The following is a 5612-nucleotide window of genomic DNA, read 5'->3' on the forward strand; positions in this document are numbered from 1 at the left end:
AGAGTTCAAGCACAAAAGTTCATGCTAAGCTAGTCTAAAAATACCCCATTAAAACAACAACAATATGAAAGTGTCTACAAGAAGATCTAACATAATACTAATACTAGTGGTAATAACAATGATGTGGGAAGGGAACATAGAATGATTAAGAGGAACAAGGACAATAGGTGAGAGAAACAAGGATGGAAATAAATCTCCTAGCACATGTAGTAGATCAATGCATGCATGCATGCATGTATGATATATATATATATTTTACACATACTTATGGTTGCGGGGACCAACATGTGTGGATATATATGCTACCAATTTAAAAAGGCTGCCAACAAGTCAATGTGCATGTAAATATATATACTATAATTGATGCTTAAATAATCAAAAGCATGACATGGAACCAGAGCCACATCTTGGAGGCTTTCTAGTCTTTTTGTTTTTCCATGCAAACAAGTGGGGATGCAAAGTTTAAGAAGGGGATCAAGTTTACTAGTATTTCTGGTAACAAAAATATAAATGCCATAGAGAGTTAAACACAAGGATGCAAGAATATAAGGTCCAACTACACATGCCAAAACTACAAAAACTAAACATTCATTAGGCATGCAAAAAAACTTGGGTTTTTGGCTTGGGTTTCAAAGCAAAATGGTATAAACATATAGATGGTTCCATGAATAAAACTTTATGTACCATGGAGACCAAGAACTAAAGATACTCAAGAGGCACAAGGGTGGGTTTCAACATGCATAAGGAGAGGGTTTTCATGCAAGGATAAGCACCAAGAAAAAATATCAACCAACAACTTCATGCAAACATAAGCAACAAGACAACCACCATCATGCATAAGAGGGAGATTAGCTTCCGGACAAGGTGAACACCCTTCAGCAAATACCTCTGAGTTGTTGACGAGTTGAAGAGCTCCTCCCGGTTTTGATCGCCGCCCTACGAGTGCTCCGGTGAGGTGTTTCACTCTTAAGGCTTCAATGGAGATGAGGAAGAGTTTAGAGGGTGTGAGGAAGCAAGGAAGGGTAGTGATAATGCAAGGGATGAGGAAATAATGCCAGGAGACAAAGATGGGACTGAATCCTAGAATCCCTCCATGTTTTCCTCCTTTGCAAGCTTTTCAAAACAACCAGCCAAAAAAAGATTAAGGGGAAAGTAAGTATGATTAGCAACTAAGGCAAGCTTTAATTAAGGGCGGGGTCCACAATAGTATTCCTTAATTACTATGTAATCAATCTTCTTTGTTTTCTTCGGTTTCTTTATCTCCAACCTTCACATCATTCACTGACTTCTCTTACATACATCTTTACCTCCTTCTTCTCTTGCTCTCCTTCTTCTTCCTCATCTATCTCATTCTCGAGACTTGCATTCTTTCGAGCCTTAACAAGACTCTGCAGGGCAAAAGATCGACTTGATCCTCGAGACTCATTCTTTGGCATCAAATTCTACGCCATGTCGGCAGGACTCATCTCCTTGTCCTTCAACAGCTCATGAATACTATCAAACAATGGATGAGATTCCACTCCAAGATAATTCTTAGCCAACACCTTAAACCCTTCATACCCACGGAATCCCAATTCAATATGCTTGTCCATCCTTCCCTCCTTATCAATGCGAGGATCAAGCTTCTCAATATGGTTGGTGGTGAAAACAATCAACTTCTCTCCACCACATGCGAGACCATAATCCATCAATACAATTAAAGCAACCCTAACGAGTAACCTTGCTCTCCTCCTTACCCAGGAGGACCACCCATAGCCTTCTTCTTCTCCTCCTCCTCCTTATTCCCCTCTTCTGTGGTCTTCTCCGGTCTTGCGCTTCCTTGATAAATCCAAAGAACAATCAATATCTTCGATGACGATTATCGACTTGCTTGTAGTATTCAACAAGAGCTTCCTCAAAAGCACTATTATCCTTCAACTGCGGTGATTTCAAGATCATAAACATCATAATCCGACAAGTTAGCCATGGTCGCAATCATAGTGGATTTCCCGGTTCTCGGAGGACCAAAAAGCAAGTAACCTCTCTTCCATGGCTTCCCAATCTTGGCATAGTACTCCTGGCTCTTGCTAAACTTCCCCAAGTCTTGAATGATCTCAAGTTTCATCTCAGCCCCCATGGCCAGGGTTTCAAATGTGGCAGGGTGCTCAAACGCAACATGACCCCAAACCAACTTCCTAAACTCACTCTGTAATCAAAGTTTGAGTTTGTTGGTGTAGAGCTTTCTCTTCCTCTTACACACGACAATGGCCTTTCCTTGTTAGATAACAAGAGGAAGATAAGAGTCATTAACAAGTGCTCTGTGTCTTGGTGAAAGCGTCGAGACGGTAAGACCGTTTGTCATCGTCTGCTCGGGTAGAAAGATATAGTCGATGCATTGGACGAGATCTTGTTTGAGTACCACGAGCTTGACACCATGGAACTCATCGATGATCTCTTCATTCTCGGCCATGCTTGAGGGATGAGCTTATCACTCGTCATGGCCCATCTCGGCTTTGAGGGACGTTTGGCGCGTTCGGAGGTGGTGTTGGAGAGGTAGGACTCGATAGCGATGTAAAGCCTCAGCGAGTTTGAGCCGTTGGTCGGAGTATTCATGGAGGCGATCTCTATGTATGGATAGATGAGAGTAATGAACTTTGTGTAGTATTTGGAGAAGTAGTTCTCAAAAGTCTGGTTTGGAAAGTATTGCTTAGCAAAGCGCCCACAAGAACATCAAGCTTGCAATTGTTGAGCCTACACCGGTGAAGCTCTCACTGTTTATCATTTTTTATCTTCTTCTCTTTTTTGTTCTTGTATCTCTCTGGTTGTGTGATTGTTGATGGTGCTCTTGAGTGAGTTATATATAGAGGTGATCACTGGTCTTTGAATTATTCAAAGAGTGATCATCATGCATGGTTTGTGAGTAGCCGACAATGTTGACTAGTTGTTGGTGTAATTGTTTGTTGTTGTTGTTATTATTATTATTATTATTATTATTATTATTATTATTATTATTATTATTATTATTATTATTATTATTTCAGGGTTTTAATTTCAAATAATTTTTAATTATGTAATAATTTCTGTAAAATCTGGTCATTAAACTTCCTAGGACTAAAGGCTAGTTCTTTTAATTTATTGTTATTATAATTAGTTTTTAACTTCTCCTTACTTAACAATTAGTATTTACACCTCATATATATGGATAATTTTTCATATAAATCAATAGCCTTTTGATTTATTGGTAAGACATTGCTTAGCCTTATATAAAATATTTATTTAAAAAAGAACTCAAGATCAAACTATAAAAGCTCATCTAAAATGACGGCATAAGTGCGTGTTGAACTTGCGGATATGCTCCATATCTATACACGTCTTTAACTTCTCTTAAATTGGGATGTTTGTCTTTTTTTGTCAAAAAAAAAATCATATAAATCTCAACATAATGTTTAATTTTTTCATTAAAATAATTTTATTTTTTGTTATTTATTTTTTTAGAATTTTTTATAATTTTTGAAGTATTTTATTGAAATTTTTTATTAAAAAAACCAGTACATCGAGGTGAAATACCAAATTTCCGCATTTGAATTTTCAATATGAAAATTGGTTGACGGACTGATGAACACTACGGAAATTATGTGATTATTGATGTTATGGAAGACAAGATTGCTTGGAGTAGCATGAGTTTACATTGACTTAAATAAACTTGATCTCCAAGTAAACATGTGAGACACCTACTTATGTTTTTATAAACCAAATATATAAAAGGTCTTGACAACATGAAAGCCATATTTGGATGAAATGGCCTCCAAGTAATTAATCAAGCTATACCACGAAGTGAAATCCCAAATTTTCACATCTGAATTTTCAATACGAAAATTGGTTGACTGACTGAGGAAAACTATAGAAACATTGTCATTATTGATGTTATGGAAGACAAGATTGCTTGGAGTAACATGAGTTTACTACATTGACTTGAACAAACTCGATCTCCAAGTAAACATGTGGGCACCTACTTATGTTTTTGTTTAAAAACAAAAACAAATATATAAAAAGTCTTCACAACATGAAGCTATACTTGGATGAATTGGCCTCCAAGTAATTAATTAAGCGATACCTCTAAGTGAAATCCCAAATTTCCACATTTGAATTTTCTTTATGAAAATTGGTTGACTGACCAAGGAAAACTACAGCATTTGTGTCATTATTGATGTTGGGGAAGACAAGATTGCTTGGAGCAACATGAGTTTACATTGACTTGAACAAACTCATGTCCAAGTAAACATGTGGGCATCTATTAGTGTTTTTCTTTAAAAAAAAAAAAAAACCAAATATATAGAAAGTCTTGAAAACATGAAGCTATACTAAGGTGAATTAGCCTCCAAGGAATTAATTAAACATGTGGAAAATATATATTGTGTGTCCTTTATTAGTATTTGGCCTTTAATTATGGCTGATCGGTTAAACATGATGTAGATCACAAATCAAATTTTAATTTTTATTTAAACTTGATGGGATTGCGGGTTCATGACTTCCATTAGGGGAAAGCCCCTAATGTTAATTATCCTGGACAGTGTCGCAGGAACCTTCGATTAACAAATAATTGTGAATAAAAAAAATTTTAAACAATCAACTTCATTGATTTTAATAAACACAAATTCATTGACTTCATTAAAAGTACACGGGGTTTGAACTTTAATCATCTTGATGCAACTTAGACTTATGTGCCTAAGTAAAGAGTGATTGTAGCATTTCATCTCCTTCCGACTATTTCACCAAAAAGCATGATGTGACTTTTGTTGACTTTTAGTCTTTGTTAAATTTTGAAATTTAAATCTTGAACATGATTTAGAAACTTCTCCATTTTGTGCTTGTGAACGTTTTTGCAACTTGTGAATTCTTCTACCCTTTAACTTTTGATAACTTGAAGCGATTGAGCTCATTTCTTGATTCATTTGAAACTTATGTCTTAGACATTTAAGTTTGTGATGAGTGCATTTTATATGGATATTTTACATATCATATTGTATGTTTACTTGCCCTTTAACACGTTTTTATGATAAACCGGTATTACTAGAGGTATGTTTGCTAAATTGTGCAGTTAATTGGGTTCGGCACAAAAGGAACGAAAAGAGACCAATTTCGATGCAAAACAGCATTGAAATACAAGTATCAGGATAAGCAAGTTCCAAAGCACACCCATGCTTAGAAGCACGGTCAGAAGCACGATCGTGCTAAACCATTTACTGGAGTCTACACAGAATGACAAGCACGGTTTCGCTGTCCCTAGCACCATTGTATTGAGGGAGCACGGTCGGTAAGCATGGGCATGCTTACCCCCTTGCATTTTACTGGATGTTTCATGAGAAGATCAGCAGGGTCACTGTGTTCCTTGCACGAGCATGCTCTCCAAGCACGGTTAGTAAGCACAGGCGTGCTTACCCCGTGTGATTTACTGGAAATCCGCAAAAATCAATCCCTAGGATCTGGAGCCAAGCACGGTCATTAGCACGCCAGTCAGCAAGGACGTGCTTACATCGAGAAAGGGTTATTTAAACCCTAAAGTTAGATTTCAAGGGGATATTCTTTCCTTTTTTTGGAGGCACGGGTTAGGGGAACCATCGGCACTGTTTAGG

General features: G+C 37.0%; 1 pseudogene; it reads right to left on the minus strand.

Annotated features, from left to right (window-relative positions):
* Positions 1 to 1274: 1274 nt before the first annotated feature.
* Positions 1275 to 2761, minus strand: LOC120255643 (annotated as a pseudogene).
* Positions 2762 to 5612: the final 2851 nt, after the last annotated feature.

This window comes from Dioscorea cayenensis, unplaced genomic scaffold (assembly GCF_009730915.1).
Source record: "Dioscorea cayenensis subsp. rotundata cultivar TDr96_F1 unplaced genomic scaffold, TDr96_F1_v2_PseudoChromosome.rev07_lg8_w22 25.fasta BLBR01001118.1, whole genome shotgun sequence".
Taxonomy (NCBI): domain Eukaryota; kingdom Viridiplantae; phylum Streptophyta; class Magnoliopsida; order Dioscoreales; family Dioscoreaceae; genus Dioscorea; species Dioscorea cayenensis.